Below are 27,156 nucleotides of genomic sequence, written 5' to 3' on the forward strand. Positions count from 1 at the left end.
CAAAGTTCCTTTTGTAGGCCTGTGCATAAAGGAAGCTACCATCTCCTAAGTGTTGAAAGAGACAAGAAGCAAAGTACTATGTCATCCAAAGGCTTTGCAGGAGCATGCCCAGTAAACTCACTGGCCATGAGCAAACTTGCATGGCCTGGTCCTCTGGGAATGAGCTGACACCTGGAACTAAGTTTTGTGAAGTTTCCACATGGAACTGAACCTCCCTAATAAATACAGAGGTGTACTATTCTTGGGCCAGCCACTGTGAACCCCTCCTTACTCAGAGGAAAGAGAAATACTAGGGGAGGTGATTCACACCCTTATACCTACTTCTCTATTTATGTCTCTGTTTTTTGACAACCCAGGATGTAACTAACACATCCTCTTCACTATCATGTACATTAACTGTGAGGTAACTAAAGATCATATAAAGAAGCATAAAAACAAGCAAGAGCTCTTGTAACAGTTGACAGAGTATTATAATGCCTAAGAGCTAAAAGTCAAATCAAAGGCAATTTTGTTAATTTAATGTTTTATTTATCAAGCACTTAAACACAGCCCCTAGTAAAGGAATTCTTTGAACAGGATGAACCATATTCATTCTTTTATTTACACTGGATTTTCATAATACTAGATATTCTTAATCTACTAAACCCCAAACAGGAACTCCTTATCTAAGTGGAAAAAACAATCTTAGTTCAATGTACTACAAAGAAACTCCTACCATTCCCAGAAATAAGATGTTCTAATGATCAATTTTATAATTACTTATTACACAGTATACCACAAACCGTAATCTGAAATCACAGGGCAACTAAAAAATAAACAATAAAAACTGAAAAACAAAACCAAAAAATAATAAGTGTAAAGTTCTTTCATTTATATTCCAGCTTTTCAAGTTTATTTCAGAAACTGTGAGAAAATTATTTCTGTTGTTTTTTAAGCCACCCAGGTTCAACTGAAAGTAGAGGCTACAACTTTACTACTCTATTGGGTAGGAGAAACTGTCTTGAAATTACTGAAAGCTTCATTAGGGTGGTGGTCGACTACTGTTTTTCTCCACTTTTGCCCTATTCTTCTGTAAGACAGGCAAATGCACGGCAGGAAATGCAGCCCCTCAAGGCAGCCCATACTTTGGGGGATAAGGGAGACTGCCAGACAGCTGTAGCCTGCAGCAGAGAAACCATTTGGATTGGATTTTGAATCATCAGTATGAACTCAAGGTTTTAAACAGATAGAGATAAAGGGAGGGGTAGAAATAAAGTTAGATATTATGTGTATGTGTGTTTATAGGTATGTCCACTGAAAGAGCCTCGTAGCAGTAACACCCCAGTAGCAATTAGAATACCTAGTTCCCAGTTCTTGGTTTCTAAATACATATTCTACCCAAAAAGTCACCAGAGATCCTTGGAGTAATGATTCCAGGGCTGGGGCAGAGAAAATAACAAGATGAGCCCCTAGAACATCTAGTGCCAAAAACTGCTCAATAAAGATGGGGACATGTCATTAGGACACAGGAACAAGCCTGGGGGGGAAGGGGGGGCGGGTGTCCCAGGAGCCTATTCTGGGACAATTTAAGCATCAAAATAAATTATGACAGAAAAAAAGTATAACACTGACTAAAACAAGAATCCATAAATCTATACTGATATAAATAAACATAAAAGGGAAGAAAGTTCATCCTTACAGTAGAATGCCAACTAATTAACATAGAAGAAATGACAGAAGATCACCACTGCAACCACTGCAATAACAACTGATTCAGGCAAGAACCATCAATAGATGCTAAAACTAGTGGGTGAATATTTGACGCGACATTTACATATTCTCAAAGTATCACCCCACAGATTATTGGAGGGACACTGCCTTAACCAAATTATCAAACTTAACAACATCAATATTGGGGCAAACCTTATGCTTCCTGTAATAATGCACTGAGAAGACACATTATCATTTTGTAGTATTCCTGACAAAAATTCATTACTAAATCAATCATAAGAGCCATTTTATAAAATAACTGGCCTGTAGTTTTCAAAAATGTAATGGCCAAGAGCACAAAGAAAGGCTGAAGATATGTTCCAGATTAAAGGAAACCTTTAAAGGAGACAGGACGACTAAATGCAGTGTTTGATACTGGGACGGGATCCTGGACCCAGAGAAAAAATGTTAAGTGTATAAACAAAGCTATAAAGGACAATATTGGGACAACTGACAAAATCTGACTATGGATTATAGATTAGATCATAGTACTGTATCAATGAAACGTTTCCTGATTTTGATAATTGTACTGCTGTTATATAAAAGAATATCTTTATTCTTAGGAAACATACGCTAAAGAATTTAGCCATAAAGGGGCATAATGTCTGCAACTTATCCTTAACTGGCTCAGAAAAAAATGTGTGAGTGTGTGTGTGTGTAAATATGTATATAGGGGGAGAGTAATGATAATTAGGCAAAACGTAAACAATAGGTGAATCTAGGTAAAAGGAATATGGGGGTTGTTTGCACTCTTCTTACAACTTTTTTGTAAGTCTAAAATTATATCAAAATAAATTAAGGAAGAGAGAGAAGGGAGACAGGGGAGATAAAGAAAAGAAAGAACAGTCTCTACTCTCAGGAAGTCGTAGTTTAGTCAGGAAAACAGAGTGTGAATTTTTAAAAATTCAAAAATAAACTTAAAGAAAAACACGTAGGTTGAAAATATTTTTACCAAATAAAATAATGCAGTTTACCCTAACAACCCTAAAAAACACTTGCATATTTCTCCAACATATGGGTTTCATTATGTATGCATGTGTTACCATTCCTAAATTGCATTTGCCTGGTTTACTCAGTTAACTTTTTTTTTTTTTTGCGGTACGTGGGCCTCTCACTGTTGTGGCCTCTCCCGTTGCGGAGCACAGGCTCTGGAAGCGCAGGCTCAGCGGCCATGGCTCATGGGCCCAGCCGCTCTGCGGCATGTAGGATCTTCCCGGATCGGGGCACGAACCCGTGTCCCCTGCATTGGCAGGTGGACTCTCAACCACTGCGCCACCAGGGAAGCCCTCAGTTAACTTTTTAAGGTTAGTTTGGTCATCATAAAATTAGTTTTACTTAATGGAAATAAAAGCTTAACATCTTAGAAAAATAATTACTCATCAGATAATTCTTTCAGAGGCAAAAGACAATCATTTCCAAACTTCAGATGTAAAAATAAAGCAACTAAGTGAAAAAAAAAAAAAGGTGGTTAAAATCACAAGTAGGTCAGGAAGAAATCAGAATTCAGTTCTAAATCAAAGACTACTATTTAATCAAATAATAAGGCTAAAGCTAAATATAGACTTTAAGATGGGATTTTTAAAAGACGTTTTGATTTTTAAAATTTTGTTACATTTAGTGAGAACAAAGGGAGTTAAACAGTGAAACACTTGTACCACCCTGCATTATTCATTAACGTATTCCCTGACCTCTTGCCAACATCCAGGGATATGAAGTGCCAGAGTTGACCAAATATCCCCAACTCAACAAAGCTGAGATGTCTGCTGTTTCACCTCTCTCATAAATGTAAAAATTCTAAGGAAGACATTTATAACACATTACTGACAGAAGATATTCAATATAGTTCCCCATACAATCAACCAATCCATCTGAAACAAAAAGTCACATTGCTGAACTGTAAATATTACAGAGAAATTTATCAGTGTCAGCACCAGGAGGCTCAAGTATTTTTCTAACTCCTTGCCCTCCTTTTCATTTTGTTGACCACTATCTTGGTTCAGATTCACAATGAATCATCCTCAGATTATTCTAGTAACTTCCTAACTGACCTCTCTTCTTTACTACATCACTGTCAGACCAATCTTCCTTAAAAACTCTTTTCAAGTCATGATTCTGCTCGAACACACCACAAGGGTTCCCCAGGACATTCTGAATTAAGTACAAACTCTTCATGATTTCAGACCCTCTCTGACATGGCCTCAACCTAAATTCTCAACCTTATTTTCTACCCTTCAATCAACCTAAACTACTTAGTATTGTCAAAAAAACAAGCCATGCTTTCCTAACTTGGCTGTTGTTCATGTTTTCAACCTGACTAAAACATCTCAATCTGTCAAAAGACAGACAGAATACATTTCATTCCATTGAAATGACAGTAAACAATTACAAAAGGGAATTAACTCATAAAGGCAGTGAGAGCTGGAGCCGGCCAAGGCATCAAAGGACCTGAGATTTTTGGCAAATTTCTGTAAGACAGAAATGGAATCATACTGGCAGATGAACCAGTGCAAGAGCCACAGTTCAAAGCAACCATTTATTCAACAAATAAAAGTATTAAGCACATGCTTTGTGCCAAACACTGCTCTAGAAGCTCAGGATGCAGTTATACATGTGACAAACAAGGGACCCACTAACACTGAACTTACATTTTAGTGGAGAGAAAATTATTAACAACAGCAACAAAATCAGACCCATGACAACTGTGGTGATAAATAAATTAGAGTTGTGTGGAAAGTGAGCAAGTAGCCGCTTTAGATTCAATGACCAGGGAAGACCTTTCTGAGTAGTGATATTTAAAATGAGATATGAATGACAAAACAGAATCAGACATGCAAAGATCAGAAAGAAAAGCATTCCAGGCAGAGGGTACAAGTTTGCTAGGTCATGGAACAGAAAGATTAGCCTGATGAGAAGAAAAAGCCAGATCATGTAAGGATTTGTAAGCCAAGAAAAGCAGTTTGGATTTTATTCCAAGGAAGCCCTCTGGAAAGCAACAGAAGTCGTCCCTCTCAAAAGGCTGCAGCAGAGGTGGGGACCATTCTTGGAGGAGTCAGAGGGTAGAGTGGGAAAAGGGATAGAGGTGGGGAAAAGGATGCTCAGCAAGACAGCAGCCAGTATTCCCCACACCTGCAACCCCAGGGTAATGCAGGCATTTGCTTCCAAGGTAAAGGAAACTAGAAAAACAACTCCTCAAGCCTGGAGGCAAACTTAAATGCCTTCAGGAATCAGGTGGCCAATATAAAGACCAGAGGCAGCCACATGTAAACCGGTAGGGAGTGGTGGAGCCTAAGAACTAGAGGGCATATCATAGCTAAAAATATTTGAATTTTTTAAAAAGTTTATGCTGGAATTAGATAGTGGTGAAGTTGCACAACCTGTGAATATTAAAACCCACTGAAACTTACACTTTAAAAATGTGAATGTTAGGGCTTCCCTGGTGGCGCAGTGGTTGAGAGTCCGTCTGCCGATGCAGGGGACGCGGGTTCGTGCCCCGGAGGATCCCACATGCCACGGAGCGGCTGGGCCCGTGAGCCATGGCCGCTGAGCCTGCGCTTCCGGAGCCTGTGCTCCGCAGCGGGAGAGGCCACAACAGTGAGAGGCCCAAGTACCGCCAAAAAAAAAAAAAAAAAAGTGAATGTTATGTATGTATACCTTAATTTAAAGAAAACTAAAAAAAAAGTTTAAACACTGCTAAACAAAAGAAGAATTAGGTACTACTTCCTCTGAGAGGCCCATGAACTTTGTACCTCTCTATGGCATTTATCACTAATCAGCTTTGTATTGTGTGGTGGTTATTTGTGCACTTGCCTTATGACCCTCCACACCCAACTAGGTTGTAGGCTTCTAGAAAGAGACCATATGGTTCTCATTTTTCACCCCAGAGCAACTACCAAAGAATCAATTCTTCATCTGAATTTCAACTTTTTTTTGTTAAATATTTCTAATTTTAGATGACTTAAAATTTAAGATGACATCTAATTTAAGATGACTCAAAGCTAAAGGTGCATTTTTTTTAAAAAAAGGGGGGGGCTAATTTATCCGGCTCTCAAAAATACTAACTTAAAGGAACCAACACATTTAAAATTAATTTCTCTATAATAGAGGAATGGTTTAGAAAAAAAATTCTACAATGTATTTTAGTTTCAGCAGAATAGTTTTATATTATATGATCTGATTCAACAGCTGTGTTATATGACTCTCTTATAAAAATTAACAAATGAGGGACTTCCCTGGTGGTGCAGTGGTTAAGAATCCGCCTGCCAGTGCAGGGGACAAGGGTTCGAGCCCTGGTCCGGGAAGATCCCACGTGCAGCAGAGCAACTAAGCCCACGTGCCACAACTACCAAGCCTGCACCCTAGAGCCCTCGAGCCACAACTACTGAAGCCCACGCGCTCTAGGGCCCCTGTGCCGCAACTACTGACACCCGCGCACCTAGAGCCCATGCTCCTCAACAAGAGAAGCCACTGCAATGAGAAGCTCACACATGGCAAGGAAGAGTAGCCCCCACTCGCCACAACTAGAGAAAAGCCCGCGCGCAGCAACGAAGACCCAACGCAGCCAAAAATAAATTTAAAAAAAAATTAAATGAGTATTAGTAAGGGTTTCTGCACGTGACAGAAACCTAACTCAAACTAGTCTTAAGCAAATAATTTATTCAATTCAAAGTATAAGGAAGTTTATCAATACATTTATCACAATGCATCTCTTCTCTCAACCTCCTTTATATCCCTTTCTCTCCTTTCCAAGGTTTCATTCTAAAATTCTGTAATCCTGTTCTGCAACCTGCTTTACATACCATGCTTTAGATTCTCCCCATTCTGTTCCATCATTTCCCTCTCTCAGTATCCTTCAAAGGAGCTAATCCAAATTCCTGCATATGAAAATCCAAAATTTATACAGTTGCTAAAACAAATGTTTAGAATTAACCAGAATTCTGAATAGAAGCTCAAGGTTGGGGAGAATCACTTTACTAGTAAATCCCACATAAAGTAGTTCTGCCTCCATCTTTGCATATCTTAGTATTTTATTGTGGCAGGAGTCAGAAAACCAACCAGAGATGGCTCATTATTCCTGACATTAACCAGCCAAAAATGGAAATAAATAAGACTGATGGTCAAGACTTGTTTTGGGTAAAGAGGAGAGAGTCTATAGTTAACTGAAATTTTCAGAACGAGTTTGTGGAATGTTTAAACAATAGATGTTAAATAAACATCCTCTAACATTTTAACACAAATTCTGGCTAACAAGAAAACTCAAGTAAGTAAATCTTTCATTTTTATGCCCTAAATATGAATTAGTAAGAGTAGAAACCTTTATTATCTAATAACACTGAAAAGCTGGTCCGTTTAAGGAAAGTCTGCAAGATGTTCCTAGCCTAAGCCAGCTGGGATAAGGAGTCAGGAAACTGGAAATTCTTATTCTGCCACTAACTAGCAGAAACTATGGGCTAAATCATTTAAATCCTTAGACCTCATTTTTTTAGTCTGGGGAAAAAAAAAAGGACTAGTTAAATCCAAAGGCCTCTCCCCACCCTTCTCAACCTATTCTTGACTGAAGTTCTATTATTTAATTACTGACTTCACTCTAAATCCCTTCAAATTTATCAGTCTTCTCTCTCCAGTCTGAATTCCAGAGGAAAAGCACCTCTTTTCCAGTTACTCTTTAGGCATACTGCTTAAGGGGAGGGAGGGGCTTGAGGCAGCTCGCTTTTCCACCTTCTCTGCAACCCGAACTCCCAACACAAATGAAGTCTCAGCAGGAGTCTAGAACTTGTTCAGGGTGCTTGACTTCTAATAATTTAATACTGTTAGGGTTTTTATGGGTTTCGGTTTTACCTCCCACAATCTATTCATTTGTCTGAACAGTAGAAATGGTCATGATTACAAGAAAGAATTAAATTTGACTTACTGCACAACAAAATATGGATTCCAAGAAGTATGAAAAGTGGCTGCCAGTGACAGAATGAGCAATATCCCTGGAGTGGGCTTGCTGTACACCTAAAATTTATTTTGAATTCAACTATCTTATCTTAAAATTTCATATTAATTTTACATTCTGCTCTATAAGTTAAAATAGAAAAAGTGTTTAAAACTGCCTATCAAATAAATTTAGAACTCCAGGATAATGGTGACATTTATTCTATGGTTCTGCATTCCCAATCCCTCTGAATCCCTAACCCTGTGTGCACTTGCACAGACACACCCAGGGGAGTCTAGGAGTACACTGCTCTAGTTCGAAAAAGCAGGAAGGCAGGTGGTATCACTTCCATCTTATTATAATGAGGAAACTGAAGTTCAAAGAAAGTCTCAGAGAGAGGAAAGATTAAAAACATTTTAATGTTTTAATGTTTTTAATGTTTAAGAATCTGCCTGCCAATGCAGGGACATGGGTTCGAGCCCTGGTCCGGGAAGATCCCACATGTCGCGGAGTAACTAAGCCTGTGCGACACAACTACTGAGCCTGCACTCTAGAGCCCGCGAGCCACAACTACTGAGCCCGTGTGCCACAACTACTGAAGCCCACACGCCTAGAGCCTGTGCTCCGCAACAAAAGAAGACACCACAATGAGAAGCCCACGTACCGCAACGAAGAGTAGCCCCCGCTTGCCACAACTAGAGAAAGCCCACGCGCAGCAACGAAGACCCAATGCAGCCAAAAATAAAATAATTATTTTAAAAAGTAAATAAAATAAAAAACATTTACCTGTTCTTTATTAACCTCTCAACAAAATTTAAACAAAAAATTAAAATTTTATTAAAATTAAATTAAAAAAAAATAAAAACCAGTAACTTCACTAATCTTCCTACAACCTTAAAGAAACCAGTAACAATGCCTAACCATTATAAGTTTTGGCTAAACAGCATGTGGGGTTAAAAAAGAAAAGCGGGGGGTAGGTTTCAAAATATCAGTGATTCTCATCTCACCACATTGGCCAAATCTAATAATGGTCAGGTAGTGTTAAGTTTGGTGCACTGTTTTTGATCATAGCTAAAAGATTCACATGACTGGAGCCATATCTACAATATACAAAAAAGAAGACATTCTTGGTTACAATTTGTCATTCCACAGATGGCTAAGTGGTGTCCTTTCTTCCATCACTGTTTCATAGGCATTCCCAGATGAAGAAAATGAACTTGATTTGGTTAAGAGCTGGGGCTCTCCAGTTATTAGATTACCTGATTTGAATACCGAATAGCTCCATGAACTTGTATTAGTCCTTTTACATCTTCCTAAACCTGTGTCCTCATTTGTAAAATCATCCCACATCCTTATGGTGAAGCATACATGAAATAATCTACATTAAAGACTACAGAGTCTGGCGTATAGGTAACATCTACTGAGGGCTTCCTATTTTCACTGTGGCCCAGCTTCTATCAATGATGTTTTCTTTACTTCTCTATTTAAGAAGGTGGTTGATGAAAACATTTAAAAGGGTTTAAACACCATTGGCAGATTTACTTAAAATCAAATTTAATAGTTTGGGCATAGAAAAAAATGATAAACTGCTACAGTAGTCTTTCAGAGGCTGTCACAGGGAGGAATGCCTTTGACTTTGTTAAACCATGTCTGAAACAGATAAGCAAAATAGAAATATCTACTGTATCAAAAAGAGATCCCTTGCATTTAATCTTCACATTTGAGAGCAAAATGATCCATTTGACCATCTCCAAGATATCTGTTTAAATGATTAAAGATAATGTTCATATCAATTATACTTCAATAAAAAAATAATGTTCACAACCAATTGAGTAGAAGAGTTTCCCATCAATACAAAACATATCTAAGCTCCATCTATTTTTCAAGATCCAATTTAAGTTCACTCTTATGAAACTGCCCTGATGACTACAGCTTGTATGTTCGTTTAAATGTCAGTTTTTTACTTACAGTCATATCACACTATTTAGCACTCTAGTGCAGACTACCACTGTTTTCTGTTGATATCATATACTTTGAATATCAAGAGAGGAGGGAAGTTTCAAAATGTTAGCGAGTCCACAGGAAGGTGGTATGGCACTGGTAAATATATGGGGAGTACAGGCGGAAGGCTTGAATCCTCTCTAATAGGTTGCCATGAAGCTTTTAAATATATGCCTTTGGTCCGTCCAGTACATTCTAATTATTGGGAGACTGGGATGGAGTCCACACATTTGTACATCTGAAATGCTCCAACGAACAGATACAGCAGGATTAAAGATTACTTTTTAACCTTCATTCTTAAAGGCAGTGGCATTTGAACGTATCTATAACTTCCTCACCATCTGTAATGAAATTTTTTCAGATAAAAGAAGGTGGATAAAATTTTGTTCATCAGAATTTCAGCTGAGGATCAGTAAACCTACCTGATATAGTAAGATAGATGATAGTTTCCAAATGACTGCAACAATATCCCCAGTCTCATTTGCTCTTCTCACAACAATCTGCCTTAACACTCTTTTTATTGAGAGGTAAAGTCTATGTTCCTTTCCCTGGACTCTGGGGAGGACCTATGAACTATGGAGGAAGTGATGCTGTGTGACTTCGGGGACTAGATCATCAAAAGTGCTAACAGCTTCCACCTGCTGTTTCTCTTGGAAAGCTGCTGCTGGAACCCAACATTATGCTGTGAGGAAGCCCAGGCCACAGAAGGAGGCTAAGTGTAGAAACTAGCCCACAGCCGCAGCTGAGGTCCCAGCTTCAACCACCAGACAGGTAAGTGAGGAATCCTTTGAGAGGACTCCAGCTCCAGTTGCCCCTGACTGCAACTGCATGAGACATTCCCAGTGGGAACCATCTAAGCCTGGGCAACCCCCAGAACCATTTGAAATAATAATAAAACGATTGCTGCTGTCTTCAGCCACTAAGTTCTGGGGTGATCCATTGCACAGCAATAGACAACACAACACAGTGCTACTCCTTGTGAAAAATACATTGAGAGTGGGGGACTAAAGTTCTGAGAAAGCTCTACAGGATAAAAAAAATGGTGGCAGATCTGAAGAGCTGGCTGGGGAAAGTAGCCACAGATGGGGTGCAGAGGCTGTAAGATGGTAAAAGGCTACACACACATCATGTGATTTCTCCCTTGTAAACCTCCAAATGGTCAATAAAGTCACTAAATTTATGAGACCCTTGGCTCGTAAAGGAAAGCGCTTTGTGCCCACAAGGACTAGGGGCAAAGATACAGGAGCAGAGAGATGAGACAATAAGTCAAGTCAGAAGTCATGGAGAGAGAACTCGACGTTCACAGGCTAAAATACACCTAAATTATGCAGAGGGACTCCAAGTGAATTCTTAGGCTAAAAAGTTAGTATTCTTTTTCAGTTAAAAGTAGATCCAGAGTTGGGCTTCCCTGGTGGCGCAGTGGTTGAGAGTCTGCCGGCTGATGCAGGGGACACGGGTTCGTGCCTGGGTCCAGGAAGATCCCACATGCCATGGAGCTGCTGGGCCCGTGAGCTGTGGCCGCTGAGCCTGAGGTCCGGAGCCTGTGCTCCGCAGCGGGAGAGGCCACAACAGTGAGAGGCCCGCATACCACAAAAAAAAAAAAAAAAAAAAGATCCAGAGTTGAGTTTCTTTATAATAAAAACTACCACTTTTTTGCCTTTACTTGCTTGCTTCTCACTCAGAAGACCAAAAAAACCAAAGCTTAAATATTACCATGTAAGAATAAATACTGACAGAATTCTAGGTTCACACAGAATTAAGTCTGTGTTTATCTGTACTAAAAAAGTACAGTTATTTTTCACTTAAGATTACTACTTAGCAAGAAATAATATCGTTCATCCAACAAATACTTAGTGAAATACTACTGTGAGTCAGGCACTGTACAGAAAAACACAGAGAATATAGCTATTTAAAGGGTAGACATGGTCCCTGCCTTCAGGCAGTTTTATTACAATCTCCAACAGAGAACAGAACTTTTACATCTTTTATATTCTTTACTTTTAAAATTAATGTGCCTACATGTTACAATATTTTAAACTGGAAATGTATATTATTATACACATACACACACAGTAGGGAAAAGGGTTAGGGAAGACAACTTTTTAGGAATAATACATTCAGAATTTCCACAGTAAATCATTTCTACTCTTGTGTCATAAGCAATTGTCAGTTGTTGAAATGAAAAAAATTACAACTGGATATTACATTTTTACTTGACTGTACATGATTTAAAAAATTAAATGTTTCCCCAAAAAGCTCACAAGAAGTAAAATCAGTCAAGGTTCTGTTAGCCAAATAATCATCTAAATTATCTACACAGATGTCACAACATAAGAGTTAATGCATTTAGGCAATTCTCCAATATCAGTCTTATAGCCAGGACAGATAATACTTCTTTAGACAAAACAATTATACCCCACTGTGAATAAACATAAACAACAATGCTTTTATTCAAAACTCTTTAAAAGTTTCAATGTGTGATTAGAAAACATTTCTTAATGGATATCTGAAAGAATACAATTTCCAAGGATAAAAAGTTTCACTGAATACGCTACAGAACCTTGTGCTCCCATCCTAATAACAATATCTCTAAAAACATACTAAAGAAAAAAATATTATCCATTTCGTACTCATCAAGTTGGCAAAAACAGTAAGTCTGATAAAACTAGGGGGCGGGGAGGATGTGGAGCAATGAGAACATTGCCGGTCGGGACATGTACTCCCCACCGCTTTGGAGAGCCTTCTGGAGATTATGCACCTTATGATCCTGCAATACCACTTCTAAGTGCCCAAATATGTAAGATACAAGCACCAGGAGAAATGTAAAAGGATGTTCACTGTGGCATCCTATCTATCTAACTAACCCCCCTCGAAAGAGGAATGGAAAAACTGGCTTATTCTGATAAAAAGAATGAACTGGATCTACAAGAACCAGTACTAATAATTTCAAACCACACAGTTGAGTAAAATATGCAAATTTCAGAAGAAGATATAATTTATTGTTTCTATAAAATTCAAAAGCACAGACAGTAATAAGTAAAATTTTATGGACACACATTTGTTAAATGCGCTAAAATATGCACCAGAATAACACAAATTGTTATCTGGGGAGGATTTTTGTTTTATCTGTTACTTCTCCTTCAACAAATTATTTGAAGCAAAATATAAACAATTGATTACTCCTGGTGATGAGTATGTAGATGTCTATCATATCTTACACTTCAGTTTAAAACTTTTCTGACTTTAAAACAATGTTAGAAAGACATTAAAAATACGGACAAAGATTGTGAACAAGTATGCTCATTAAAGCCAAATATTAAACACTCACACACACACACACACACACACACACACACACACACACACGGGGAGGGGGAAAGGCAACTAAATATCCCACAAAAAAAGAAAAACTGAGTAAATTCAAGTGTGTTTTATTGTCCATCCTGGATTATAATGCAGATGTTGTAAATTATTCATAAAGCATTTAATGCATGGGAAAATGCTAGTGATATGAGCATTTAAATGAAAGAAGAACTAAATTATGCATACAATAATGAGCTATATAAACAGGCATGTGCACGCACACACACACACGAGAAAATATACCAAAAATTTTAACTGTAATCAGTCCTGGGTGGTAGGATTATGTTTTATTTTCTTCTTTATACATTTCTGAGAGTTGCGTATTTCCATTAGTATTATTAATGAAAGGGGGAAGAAAAGGCAAACTACAAAATGCAAACTCAAAATGCAAACTCCTCTGGTAAGAACTAATGCTCCAATTAAACTGATAAGATTCTGTTTTACTTCTGATTCTAAAAATACTAGGCTATGCTAATAAAGATAAGTCTCTTTAAATATTAATATCCACAACCATACAAGTCAAAAGAATTATGCCAATAACTATAAAGCTGTAAGCTTCTGCTTTAATGTTTCTAAAGATATGTTTCAGTCTCCTCTATTTGTAGCACTGTCACATCAGAACAGGTGGTCCCTTCATCTATGCATTAGATAAAGGTTATCAAATGGAAAATCTCCATACCAAACCTTTACTTATAAAAATAAGCTTGTGTAAAGTATGATTTGGCCATTAAAAAAAAAAGATACAAATAGGACAGCAAGCGGTGTTTATTCTATGCCAAGTGAAAAATGTAAAATACTGCTGAGAGAAATTAGAGATCTAAATAAATGGACAGATATACCATGTTAATGGATTGGAAGATACTATATTATTATAAGCCAATTCTCCCTATATTGACTAGGTTTCCAATTTAACTATAACACTCCTGGTGTATATCCCAATATCTAATTCTAAAATTTATATGGAAAGGCAAGTGACCTAAAATAGTCAAAACAATCTGCGAAAAGAACTTGGGGGATATCCTCTACCTTGACTTCTTACTCACTATAAGGCTAAGTAATCAAGACAATGTAATTCTAGCAAAAGAAGAGAGAATTACATCAATGTAACAGAATGGAGAGTACAGAAATAGACCCACACTTATTGTCAAATATTTTCAACGAAGATTTCAAAGGAGTAAAGGAAAGGGGGCCTTCCTCAGCTTTACTGAGATATAATTGACAAAAATGGAAAGCACTTTTTTTTTTTAAATAAATGATGCTGGAACAAATGGATATTGTATAAACATGGGATGGGGGGTAGGGTTCGACCTCTACATCACACCATAAACAAAATGAATCACAGACTGAAACGTGAAAACTATAATCATAATGCTCCTAGGAAAAAACATAGGGAGATATCTTTGCAACTTTAGTGTGGGCCAAGATTTATCAGGACAAAGAAATCACTAACCATAAAAGGAAATATTGATCATTTTGATGAAGTGCAATATCAAAACTTCTGCTATCTGAAATACACCACTAAAAAATAAACAGGGAAGCCACAGACTAAGAAAAAACATTCACAGGGCTTCCCTGGTGGCGCAGTGGTTGAGAGTCCGCCTGCCGGTGCAGGGGACACGGGTTTGTGCCCTGGTCCGGGAAGATCCCACATGCCGCGGAGCGGCTGGGCCCGTGAGCCATGGCCGCTGAGCCTGCACGTCCGGAGCCTGTGCTCCGCAATGGGAGAGGCCACAACAGTGAGAGGCCCGCATACCACACACACAAAAAAATTCACAAATATATCTGATAAAGGACTTGTACCTAGAATATATAAAGAACTGCTACAACTAAATTAAAAAAGATAAAACAACCCAATTTTTTAAATGGGCAAAAGACTTGCACAGTCACTTCCCAAATGGCTAATAAGAACATGAAAATTCGCTCAACATTATTAGTAATCAGGGAGATGCAAATTAAAAGCACAATGAGATACCACTATGTATCCATTCCAGTGGCTAGAATGAAAACGACTGACGATACCAAGTGCTAGGATGTAGAGTAATTAAAATTGTCATATAATGCTGTTGGATACATAATATGATACAGGTTTGGAAAAGTTTGCCAGTTCCTTAAAAAATTAAAAATACATGTACCCTATATAACTCAGCATGTCCTCATAGTATTTATCCAAGAGAAATAAAAACATATTCATGAAGATATATGTGTACATATATCTGTCTCCATTTGTACAAAATGTCACAGCGGCTTTATTAGTAAAAGGCTAGAAATGAAAGCAGCCCAAATAGCTATCAACAGGTGAATGGATAAACAAAATGTGGTATATACACATAACGTAATACCATTCAGTAATAAAAAGGAACTAATCCAAACAATATGGATCGATCTAAAAATTATTATTCTATTACATCAATCTATAATCATTATTCTGAATCATTATTCAGAGCCCAGCTGTGGGGAAGGTGGCCACTTGGTCCTGACTCAACCCGTTGCAAAGCTGTGCAATAACCTGCCAAGTCCCTGTGTGCGTGTAACTTATCGGATGGTTCAGTCTGGTAAAGCTGTGAGAAAGAACATGTGATTCTTTCTTTTTAATGTTAAAATAAAGACTTTTGTATAGACTTGTTAAAAAAATCATTATTCTGCATAAAAATAAACCAGACTAGAGAGAGAGAACGACTGAAAGAGAACTCTGTATGATTCCATACATCAAATTCTAGAAAATTCAAACTAATCTACAGTGACAGGTTGCACGGAGACAGAGGTGGAGGGGAGCATGATTGGCAAAGGGATGTGAAGAAACTGGGGGATGATGAATATGTTCCCTACCTTGTTTGCAGTGATAGCTTAACAGGTGTATGAAAACTTATCAAACAGTATCCTTTAATGCGTGCAGTTTATTATGTGGAAATTATACCTCAATAAAGTAGTAAAAAAATTTAAAGAAACAAGCAAACCAAAAGACTTTACAGCAAAATTAGAGTAAGGAGTCAAGGCAGTGGCTACCCATGACAGGGCAGTCGTATAGAAAAGCAAATATGAGGAGGGTTTCTGGCACACTGGTAATTTTCTTTTTCATCTATGTTCTGGTTACACAGGAGTATTCAGGTTGTAGAAGTGTACGTTTATGATACATGTGTATATTGTTCTTCAAATACAAGTCTTTAAAAAGAGGAACATCTACGTATGACCTAGCAATTCCACTCCTTTATCCAAGAGAAATGAAACATTTGTCCACAAAAACACTTGTTCAAAAATATTCATGGCAGTTTTCTTCACAGTAGCCCCAAATTGGAAACAGTCCAGGTGCCCACCAACAGGAAACTGGATAAACAAATCTATGGTACATTCAATATTCGTACAATTGCATATATTACTCCACAATAAAAAGAAACAAACTACTGATACAAGCAATAACATGGATGGATCTAAAAACATCATGCTGAGGGCAAGAAGTCGGAGACAAAGGAACACATACATATGATTCAACTAATACAAAATTCTAGAACAGGCAAAATGTATCTGTGATGAAGCAACTGTGGCTGCAGTTGCAGAAGTAGAGAAGAAAGGGAAAGATAAAGGGTAGGGTCATGGAAACGTTTTCTATCTTGCTAGAGATTCAAGGAAAAAAATGCTCACTATGGGCATGGAAAAATTATGTCTATCAACACTACTGAATTACTAAATTAAATTTTAAATGGGTACTTTTAAGTCACCCTAATTCCTGAAAGCATAATATAAAATCCAAACTGAAGATTCTAAAATAAGCTAATAACTTCAACTGTGGTAAAGAATAAATTTTATTGGGCTTCCCGATGGCGCAGTGGTTAAGAATCCGCCTGCCAATGCAGGGGACACGAGTTAGAGCCCTGGTCCGGGAAGATCCCACATGAGGCGGAGCAACTAAGCCCCTGTGCCACAACTATTGAGCCTGCACTCTAGAGTCCACGTGCCACAACTACTGAAGCCTGCATGCCACAACTACTGAAGCCTGCTCACCTAGAGCCCGTGCTCCACAACAAGAGAAGCCACCGCAATGAGAAGCCCGCGCACCGCAACGAAGAGTAGCCCCCACTCGCCGCAACTAGAGAAAGCCCGTGCACAGCAGTGAAGGACCAACGCAGCCATAAATAAATAAATAAAATTTTTTTAAAAGAATTTTATTAAGGTCTCACTTTGTTGAAATTTATCTATTTTTCTTCCACAAACATTTCTTTCTAACTAGTAAGAAAATCAGAATGTCTTGTCCCAAGTGCTTTATTTTTAAGATGGCTTCATACAAGTATATTATACACTATGAAATGGAACTTGATATAAAAGGTTCATTATTATCAACAGTACTTCAATAAGCTTGTATAGCAATTTCCAAAATGGAGGTGATTAAAACCCAGGAAGTATGAGTGATGATCCATTAGGGTATAAGAACAACATATTAGGAGTTCTATTTAATCTTTATCTTAATACACATATGTATTTTAAGTACCATATAATGTAATACAATATAATACATGTGTATCCTTATCATAGAAAATGACACTGGCCTCTTCATTATGGCCACCTGTCAGACAGTCACACATCATATGTATAAAGTAGTCTAAGTATTCTGGTACTAAATGATTCTAAATATTTAGAGGGAAGAGTGATAGTATTTGCTGGAATCTTTTTCAAAAATGAAATAAAGGGGCTTCCCTGGTGGCACAGTGGTTGAGAGTCCGCCTGACGATGCAGGGGACACAGGTTCGTGTCCCGGTCCCGGAAGATCCCACATGCCGCGGAGCGGCTGGGCCCGTGAGCCATGGCCGCTGAGCCTGCGCGTCCGGAGCCTGTGCTCTGCAACGGGAGAGGCCACAACAGTGAGAGGCCCGCATACCGCAAAAAAAAAAAAAAAAAAAAAAATGAAATAAAGAACGCACCTTTTTGTAAATTGCTACAAGAGACTGGTGTTCCAGGGAAGACATATTCTTACAGTAAATGATTTCCTTTATAGAAACAATATTTTATGGAAAAACTGTATTATCTAATCCTTCATGAAGCAGCTGCTTTGACCTCAACAAAAGAAAGTTGGGTTAGGGGAAGTAAGGTTTAACCTCAAATGCAACTACTGCAGCAAAAGACAAGCTGAAGCAGAAACAGCACCAAGTGTTACAGAATGTTGCTGATGTAGTTGAGGAGTGACCAGTTAAATATTTTATACCAAACAGGTTTACTGGTTGTCTCATGGCAAAGTATTTTAAAAGAGCTGTCAAATTTAAAGATGAGTTAAGCATTTATCTTTCACACACACACACACAAAGTCTAAATTTGCTGACTTTCTGTGATCAGTGACGGTTAGCAGTATGCTACCTAGCAGTTGTTTTTAAAAACAAAAACATAGTTAATCTACGTGTACCTTAAAGGTAAATGAAGCATTTTTTTAGTAAGAAAATAACTGTATTTCAAAAGAAGTCAATGTGTGTCATCTTGAATACTCATACCTGCACACTCTAAACACAGAAAAACCATTTTCTAATTCTTTAAATGCCTTCCATACGTAGTTTCTCTGGATTTTGAATACATTTATTAAAAACATATAAATGCAAATCCTCACATTGGTTTGCATAGAAAGGGCAAACTTTGCTAGCCAAATCTGCATAATTGATGGACAGAGATTCAACAATGAGTATTTCCATTTAGAAAGTATAGCCAAAGAGGCAGTTATTCTTTTGGGGTACGTGTCCCTGCATGAGCTGCCTTTTAGCTAAGACAAGCATTAAAACCAAGTACCAAAATAAACAAATTTAAGATCCAGACTTTGGAATTTCTGTATTACTAAGCAGTACAACCAAGATTTTTCAAACATAATGCACTGTATTCATTACGCTTGCTTTAAAAAACAAATATTTATTTAAAAAACTTAGGGTAAACAAAAAGGTTTTTGAGCCATTACTAACATTTATAAAGAACTCTATTCACAGATAAAGAGGATCACTGATTCCCTTCACAAGTCTCTAAAGTCATTTGTTACATTATAAAATAAACCAAATAAGGCGAGAAAGAATTGTTCTTTATAAATAAAATAAACATTATTAGATTTTTATGGATCCTTTCAGGAGATGTAACACCAACCATAAAGAATTCTTCAAATGATGGCTTTCATTAAAACCTTTATTTATTTATTTATTTAGGGCTGTGTTGGGTCTTCGTTGCTGCATGCGGGCTTTCTCTAGTTGCAGCGAGCGAGGGCTACTCTTCGTTGCGGTGTGCAGGCTTCTCATTGCGGTGGCTTCTCTTGTTGCGGAGCATGGGCTCTAGGCACACGGGCTTTTCAGTAGTTGTGGCACGTGGGCTCAGTAGTTGTGGCTCCCGGGCTCTAGAGCGCAGGCTCAGTAGTTGTGGCAAACGGGCTTAGTTGCTCCGCGGCATGTGGGATCTTCCCGGACCAGGGCTTGAACCCGTGTCCCGTGCATTGGCAGGCGGATTCTTAACCACTGCGCCACCACGGAAGTCCTCGTTAAAACCGTTTTTATTGCACTTCTATTATATTTAAGGGACTGAGAGACTTCAGATGAGTAAAACTAGATCCAATACTCCAGAATCGGGGATTTAAGACAGTATACAATTATTTACAATATAGGGAAAATCAAGTAAGGTCTAGAGGAATGAAGAGGAAGGCAATGAATTCTACTTAGTATCAAACAGCTTCACAAAGGTGTGTGGCAATGGAACTGGGACTCAAAGGATGAGTAGAATTTTGACTAGAAAAATTAGGGAAAATAAACTATGCTTGGAACCATGGATAGAGGCACGTACAGTCTGGGATATATAAAGAATATATTGTATTTTCAAGTCACACTGCTAGTTATTTTGCTGTACTGACTTAGCTAACACTCTTCTTCAAACATATCAAACTTAGTAAGATCATTCTAAAAGTGATTTCCAAAAAAGCATTCAATTTTCAAGTACAATTTAAAAACTGTACTTACTATTGTAATTCTACAATATTTGGGCCTATTCAATATGTTCACAGTTCTAATTTTCTCCAGATTTCACCATTCTTCACCAGGGGGCTTACATTTTTAGTGCTACACAAATGACAAGACATCAATTATGGGCCACGCAATCTTGCTTTTCTTCTCACGTAAAGGGATGACTTGTCCCTTCTTTTCCAAGCCTAACAAACACCAGTCCCTTCTGTTTCTTTTTACACTCTGCTCCCTTAAATTACATTCTCTACTGATTCCTTGTATCCTGCACTTAAACTAGTATCCTCTCTATTGTGGAGGGGAGATATACCTATTTCTTTGATTTCTCCATTATGCGTAGCTCTGCCTAAAGCAGAGTAACAATATATACTTTATGAATAGCAGAACATATGCTTTTTAAAAAGTCAATTTATAAGTTATGAGTGATGTTTTTGTTTTGTTTTGTTTTTCTGCGGTACGCGGGCCTCTCACTGTTGCGGCCTCTCCCGTTGCGGAGCGCAGGCTCCGGACGCGCAGGCTCCGGACGCGCAGGCTCAGCGGCCATGACTCTCGGGCCCAGCCGCTCTGCGGCATGTGGGATCTTCCCGGACAGGGGCACAAACCCGTGTCCCCTGCATCGGCAGGCGGACTCTCAACCACTGCGCCACCAGAGAAGCCCTGAGTGATGTATTTTAAGACATCTGCCCCAAAGTGTGGTAAATACTATATCTTAAAATGACAGTGATTAAGAGCACAGGATGAAGTGTAGACATCATATAATCTGAGGGGTTTCTAATATTTCACAACAAAACTTTTCCAGAAGAAATCTTACGCAGCATGGCAAATATATATAACTGCAAAAGCACTGCTAATACCATTTTATGTTCAAATATAATTTATTAAAAACTCAAAGAGACAAATGAGGGTTAGAGATGTTAGTCTTGACACCTAAACAACCCATTTATTTCTGTAAAGTTTTGTTTTTATTTCACTCAGATAAGTAGTTACAAGTAGGTAGCAGCGCTTGTTTTGTTTTCTTAGTAGCTTTTAATGGTTTCTTTTGCAGTCTCAGGATATGTTTCAATTAAATTGATTTGAGAAAATTTCTAAATAAGAATTTTCTTCTTTCAAAATTAGTAACAATATCTAAAAACTGCTTACAAGGCAAACAAGAAAAACCCAAAACTTGCAATGAGCTATAAAACATCTATACTGTAACATGATATCAGGACTTAGTGTTACATGTTCATTTGTTACTAAACAAATTGACTTACACAGGATGAGTATACCCCCAAAGGAATGGGCTTGAGTCTTGCCTGTCATTTAACCAAACGCAGTTTACATGCCATAGTAATATACTGTTTAGACAATTTTATATGAATGGACATGCACAGGACTGAATTTTTAAAAAACTTACTGCAAACTACAACTTTCCTTACCCATTTAAAATTCACAAATAATCAGAGATAGTAAAAGAAGCTTCATTCTAAGGAATGCTTTCCCCCCAATTAAGCAGGTGTAACCAATGCAGCACTACTGTTTTCAATGTGAGAAAATTTTACATGTATGTACAAGAGGGTGCCAAGACCATTCAATGTGGAAAGGACAGTTCTTTCAAAAATGGTGCTGGAAAAACTGGATATCCACAACCAAAAGGATGAAGTTGTACCCTTACCTAAAACCATATGCAAGTATTAACTCAAAATGGATCAAAGAGCTAAATATAATAGCAAAAACTATAAAGCTCTTCGAAGAAAATACAGGGGAAAAGCTTCATGACGTTGGATTTGGCAATGATTTCCTGGACACCAAAAGCACAGGCAACAAAAGAAAAAATAGATCAAGTGGACATCATTAAAATGAAAAACTTTTATACATCAAAGGACACTATCAACAGAGTAAAAAGGCAACCCACAGAATAAGAGAAAATATTTGTAAATCATGGATCTGAGATTAATATCTAGAGTATATAAAGAATTGCCACAACTCAACAACAGCAAAACAACCCGATCTTTTAAATTGGCAAAGGACTTGGATAGACATTTCTACAAAGAAGATACACAAATGGCCAACAAGTACATGAAAAGATGCTCCACATCCCTAATCATTAGAAAAATACAAATCAAAACCACAATGAGATACCACTTCACACTCATTAGGATGGCTATTATCAAAAACACAGAAAATGACAAGTGTTGAGGTGAGGATGTGGAGAAACTGAAACCCTTGTGCTGGCTGCAGCTGCAAATGTGTAAAATGCTGCAGCTGCTGTAGAAAACGGTGTGGCAGTTCCTCAAAAATCCAACACAGAATTACCATATGATCCAGCAATTCCACTTCTGGGTATATACCCAAATGAAGTGAAAGCAGGGACCTGAGTAGATATGTGTACACCAATGTTCAGAGCAGTATTACAACAGCTAAGAGGTGGAAACAACCAAATGTCCATCTACAGATGAATAAACAAAATGTGGTATATACACATACAATGAAATATTACTCAGCCTTAAAAAGTAATGAAACTCTGATTCATGCTGCAACATGGATGAATCTTAAAGATACTGTGCTACAGGGAGATCAGCTCAGTGCTTTGTGACCACCTAGAGGGGTGGGATAGGGAGGGATCTGCAAGAGGGAGGGGATATGGGGATATATGTATAACTGATTCACTTTGTTATAAAGCAGAAACTAACACACCATTGTAAAGCAATTATACGCCAATAAAGATGTTAAGAAAAATAATAAAATAAAAGGTTTAATTATGCCCCCCCCAAAATAAAAATAAATTTGATATTCAAAAAAAAGATACTGTGCTAAGTGAAATAAGCCAGATAAAAAGCAAAACCAAATATTGCATGATCCCATTTATAGGAAGTATCTAGAGTAGTCAAAATCACAGAGACAAAGTAGAAAAGTGGTTACCAGGGGCCAGAGGGAAAGGGGGTGGGAAGTTAATGTTTAATGGGTAGAGTTTCAGTTTGAGAGGATGAAAAAGTTCTAGAGATGGATAGTGATGATGGCTGCACAACTATGTGAATGTACTTAATACCACTGAACTGTACAATTAAAAATGGTTAAAATGGTAAATTTTATGTTGTATATTTTACCACAATAAAAAAAAATTGCGTGTTATTTATTATGGTGGCCAATATAGGAATGTAGTTAAGAACACAAGCTTAAGAGTTATGCTGCCTGCTTTCAAACCCAGCTCTGCCACTTTATAGCTCTGTAGTCTGTGCCTGTTTTTTCACATATTAACAGAACCTACATCACAGGATTATAGCAAGGATGAAATAAGTCAATACATGTAAAGCACTTAAAATAGTGCATCTCAAAAAGTAGTTGCTTTTTATTATTCTGAGTTTAAAACACAATTTTAATGCAATTAAACTCAAACACCTGGAGAACCTCTGAAAGTCCTCTTCAGAGTTCTAGAGTTCAGTAAAACACAGATTGAAAACCGGTGATTTAACCCAAATTTCTCACTTTATAGGTAAAGGAATTGAGAGTCCAAGAAAAGTGATTTGCTTGAGGTCATATATCTTGTTTTGCTAATATTAATTTTCCTAAAATAAGTGTTTGAGATCAACAATACTAATGTTGACATTCAACTACTTCAGAACCAAGGCAAAGTCATGAGATTTTATAATGTGTGTCCAAGTATCTGTGAATAATATTGTGATAGCCATCCACCATGCTCATCTAATAAATAATTATGCATGGGATGGGAACCAAAAGGTAGCAAAACCAAAAGAAAAGCCATTTTAATTCTTTTCAAAGACAAGACAATGGTTAAAAACACCTCTTCCGAAAATTAAGTGTTAAAATATTTGTGAAAACAAACAATACTGATCAAGAGTTTGAGACACACCCAATATGTGCCCACTACTCCATATCTTTCAGCCAGTTACTCACTATATAATCTTAGTAAGACCTCTGACTGACAATATCAGCGGCTTTTTCTGCCAAATAGAACTATTATTCATCACAAGGAACTAGCTACAAATAATTCTTTATTAAATTCAAACAGGAGAGAGAAGCAGTCCAAATACCACAAAATGTCTTATCCAAAAAATCATGTATTGAGCTTTGTAGACATTTCTGTACTTACTTGAATATACTAAATCTGGTTTCTGGTAAATTTACAACACAGAAAGCAAAATAACAGAGACAATCTTTGAAGGTCAGACTCAACAAGAGCTAAAAAGCCTTTGAGTGTCTCTAATTTTGCCCTTCCCCCATTGCTGTTCCTCAATTCCTCCACCTCTACTAGGAATGTCCTCACCCTGCCCATCTACATCAGCTGAAATCCTACCCATCCTTAAAGGTTCCACTTAAATGCCACAGCTTCCATGAATTTTCCCCCAGTGCTCCCAATTTAGAATTATTCCCTCGCCTCTTCACTTCCCCATTTTGCACCTCTCCTTCAACATTTTATTATATAATGCATTGCATTACAATTACCTACATTCACTTCTCCCACCTTCCCCCAAGAAAATCTCAGGAGCAGTAGGCTAGAGAGAAAAGGAATTAACATTTGTTAAAAACGCCGTGGTGCCCTGCAAGGTGCTAGGCATTTTGCATACATTATCTCATTTACTCCTTTGACAGCCATCTCGGGAGGTAAGCAGGTGGTCTTAGTTATTCCCATTTTACTGATAGAGAACCGTACTGTTGAGAGTTCAACAGCTTATCCAACGTCACACTACCAGACAATTCCAGTGCTTACGGCGCCCCTGGTTTCCCTGGCTTCAAAGAGCTCTTTCCACCGCTATACGCTGCATTCTTGTTCACTTTATATCCCCCACCCTGCCTAACAGATAGTAGGTATTCCATAAATACTTGCTGAATTTAATATTCCTACGGACTCACTACCACCATTTTAATAACCCCATCACGCCCCATCCCTAGCCGGTTGGTTACCTTTACTGTCCCTTTACCGCGGACTTCACACACACAGGCAGCTCTCCACATCACCAAGACAAATGCTGCCGACAACACCAACCCTTAATCTGGAGGCTAAGTGAACCGTTCAGTTCGCTCAGATTTCCCCAATTGCCCTTCCCACAGAATATATGAGATACACACAAACAAGTCACATTTGATGTAACGCTTACACCCTTCCCCAAAGCTCTTATTTCATACTAAGCCACGTCTTCATGCTTACAAGCAATGACTTACGCGGTTTCCAGCTCACACCGCGGGGACACCCTAAGACTCCGCCTGAATTATTAACCACATCTTTCAAACCGTCTTAAAACGAAGGCATCCTAATGCTATTACACTGCCTTCCTTCTCCCCCCCTCCCCCCCCGCATGAACTGCAGTTTGGATTTCCGGCGGGAATGCAAACAGACGCAGAAGAGATGGGCTCAAAAGCAATGGAGCAATTACTCAGCCTGCTTAATTAGAAAGAAGACACAGAAGGTGCCCCGCCTTCCTAAATCTCTGCACTGAACTCATTTACGAAAGATGGGGAGCACTGAAACCCGAGGAACCCCAGACACCGAATCACTGGTTTCTGTGGCTAGTCGGGGGAATAGTCCTTTCCTTCCCGCGGTCCCGGGCCAACAGTCCCCGGTGCCGGGTCGGAGAAGCCCAACCGCACCCTCCCCAGGCGGCCCTGCATCTCATTGTCTCCCTCTGTCGCGGCCCCCAGGGGCGCAGGGTACAGCCCAGGCCCCGCCAACCCCCAAACACCGGCCGGCCGCCTGACGGGCAAGGTCCGACCAGCCCCGGCCTCGGCCGCGGCCGCGACCCCGCCCCAGGCTCGGCCGTCCGCAACGCGCCCGGATGGCGGGGCCAGGCGCCGGGAAAATGGAGGCGGGAGCGACGGCAGCGCTTCCCAACCCTGCGCCCGGCCGGGCCCGAGAGCGAGGCTGAGCACTCACCGTGGCAACGGCTCGGTCCTCCGGCGGGCCCGGCTCCGGGGCGGCCCCGGGCTGGGCAGCCGCCGCTCGCGCTCGTCCAGCCGCCGCCGCCGCCGCCGCCTCCTCCCCAGGCGCGGCGCTCCTTCTCCGGAGACGCCGCGAAGGTCCGCAGCTCCCGCGCCGCGCGCTCCGTGACTGACTGACTGACCGACCGCCCTGGCAGCGGCGGCGGGGACTGGGCGGAGCGCGCGGCGGGCGGGGCGGCCGCAGCGCCCAGCGGCTGCGGATCCGAATGCAGCCGCGTCCGGCCGAGACGCAGAAGGCGGGGCTGAGGGCCGGGCGGCCGCCGGGCTGACCGACTGGAGTCCGACCGCTCGCTCCCCCCACTCCCGCCCGCCACCCGCCACCCGCCACTCACTTCCGGCGCAGGCAGCCGAGCCCGCCCCTCCCGGGCGCCCGCGGTCCGCGCCTCCTGGCCCGCCAGGCTCACCCCTGGCCCGCCAGGCTCACCCCCAGCCCCAGGCGCCCGACCGCACCCAGCGGGGGCCGCCCGCGCTCCGCCTTTCCTCAGCGCGTCCCTGGGAACCGCCTCCAGGAACCAGTGAATCGGAGAATGAATGAGTGAGGGAGGAAAATTACGGTGCTGTTCCACCCCTGCTCGCTTTTCCTTGGAAGCAGGTCCAGCGGCCTCTCTCCGAGGGCCCTGGGACACAGTGAAGCCTTGAGCACGTCTGTCAAGGACTTGTATGCGTGCACCTTCCTGCTGGAGTATTCCAGGACTCCAGCAACCCTCAGATGGGGCCTTAGGCACTTAAACTGACCGTTGTTGCAGTGTGAGGCCTTTTTTAGGAAATCACATTCTGGCCAATGACTCTCTCTGCAGTTTCATGCACTATTTTAGGAAGCTTTTAGAAATTGGACATTTCAATTTTCTTCGATTACTTTTTAGCTTTGCAATTTGCTTATCTTGCGTTCTTAATTTCTGTCACACACACACACCCCTTATTGAAATGGTTTAGGAGTAAGGTGATAGCACCTTTATTCTTTATCACCAAGCTCTAAGTTACCCAGATGCTGCTTAATTTGATGTAGGCTTGACTTGGACTTAAATTTTAATTTATATCTTTATTTTGACCTTCTAAAGTTGATCAAAGGAAGAAAAAACTAGAATTAAATCATTTTTGCCTGGCTACATGCAAAGCAAATTTGTTGACAGCATTGAAACAATTAACAAATCCGGAGTGTGACCTGAAATTGGTTGCAGTGAATATTCCTTTTCCATGTCTTCCCATCTGCTTGCTAAGTAAGAGTATCTGTAT

General features: G+C 39.6%; 1 protein-coding gene across 8 annotated transcripts in view; it reads right to left on the reverse strand.

Moving 5' to 3' along the window:
• RAPH1 (Ras association (RalGDS/AF-6) and pleckstrin homology domains 1) overlaps positions 1 to 26,175 on the reverse strand; it is a 184,755-nt gene extending 158,580 nt beyond the window's left edge. For 2 of the 8 annotated variants that reach the window (XM_033429464.2, XM_033429463.2), the window contains exon 1: positions 25,859 to 26,174. The gene's annotated coding sequence lies outside the window, so the exon portion shown is untranslated. Of the gene's footprint in view, positions 1 to 25,858 lie in introns of all 8 variants that reach the window. The other 6 variants (XM_049712340.1, XM_033429465.2, XM_004262828.3 and 3 more) reach the window with 6 other exon arrangements.
• Positions 26,176 to 27,156: the final 981 nt, after the last annotated feature.

The sequence above is a fragment of the Orcinus orca genome, chromosome 7, assembly GCF_937001465.1.
Source record: "Orcinus orca chromosome 7, mOrcOrc1.1, whole genome shotgun sequence".
Taxonomy (NCBI): Eukaryota; Metazoa; Chordata; class Mammalia; order Artiodactyla; family Delphinidae; genus Orcinus; species Orcinus orca.